This window comes from Penaeus monodon, chromosome 28, assembly GCF_015228065.2.
Source record: "Penaeus monodon isolate SGIC_2016 chromosome 28, NSTDA_Pmon_1, whole genome shotgun sequence".
NCBI classification, from domain to species: Eukaryota; Metazoa; Arthropoda; class Malacostraca; order Decapoda; family Penaeidae; genus Penaeus; species Penaeus monodon.
The window spans coordinates 6931621-6932736 of NC_051413.1; the positions used below are offsets into that span (position 1 = coordinate 6931621).

Genomic DNA, 1116 nt, shown 5'->3' on the forward strand with positions numbered 1-1116 from the left:
TTCATACCAGCAGACTGGTAAACATAGCTCAAAGTCTGTTGCTTCCTTTAGAATGTGCAAAAACTGGCAAAAACATAGCACTTTCTTTGATATATTAAAATGTATCTCAATCATAATTGCCAGCATTATTATGAAAGCCAAACATGAGGTTATAAACTTCACTTGCTTTTTTATTTCCAAAAAAAAAATATATATACATATTCCTAATTAATTATCAATACAATTATATATCCCTTGCTTAAGCAAATTCCATCTAAAAATACTCAATGAAGCTGACTAATAACTTGTACAATGAGTACATAGTAGAAATTATGGTATAATTAGTCTGGCCAGCCACTACAATATACTTTATACTCATTGCAATTGTGTGTGTCTTTTGCAATTAATATTACTAAAAGGCAATTTATTTTTAAATTGTGACATAACTGTTTTAGCCACACACTATAATACTTGTTTTACTAACTGTAATCAATACTCTAAATTTCAATCTCTCTGATCTAGCATTAAATTTTCTTTTCCATAAATGAAAGTGTTATTAAAACAATATAAATTTCAAACATCAGAGATAACTTTTGGAAATCAATTTCCAGTATATCCTGTACTTTCCAGGAGAAATTACAAAAAATCATGTATTGTGAATTATCACTATACCAGAAATTCTGACATTTAGTAATTCTAATATAAAATGATCACTGATGAACTCAGTGCATCATATTCTTATGAATAACAACATTTAGATAAACGTATATCAAAATCCTTGAATTGATTAATACATTCTATTTATCAAATATACTCTAAGGTATAATTTATATATTTCATCCTTAAACATACGCAAACAAAACTTTACGCACAGCATAACACATGGATATCATCCATACATATACATTCACACACTTCAGTTAATCACATTTCATGCATGTAAGAGCATATGCAAATCCTCCAGATGCATGAATTCACAAACTGTTTCTGCTTAATGCAGGAAATGTCCTGAAGAGAAGCAGAAATAAATGACCTTGCACTCATTTAATGGCAAATAATAATTGTAAGTATATGCACAGACATGTAAACTTTTACTGAAAAAACGCATGCACACATCTAACTTGTTCCCCTTTATTT

The 1116-nt window shown here is 28.8% G+C and overlaps 1 protein-coding gene across 1 annotated transcript in view; it reads right to left on the reverse strand.

Annotated features, from left to right (window-relative positions):
- The window catches only part of LOC119591029 (protein scribble homolog), a gene marked incomplete at its 5' end in the record, with an annotated part of 112139 nt that overhangs the window by 45811 nt on the left and 65212 nt on the right, over window positions 1-1116 (reverse strand).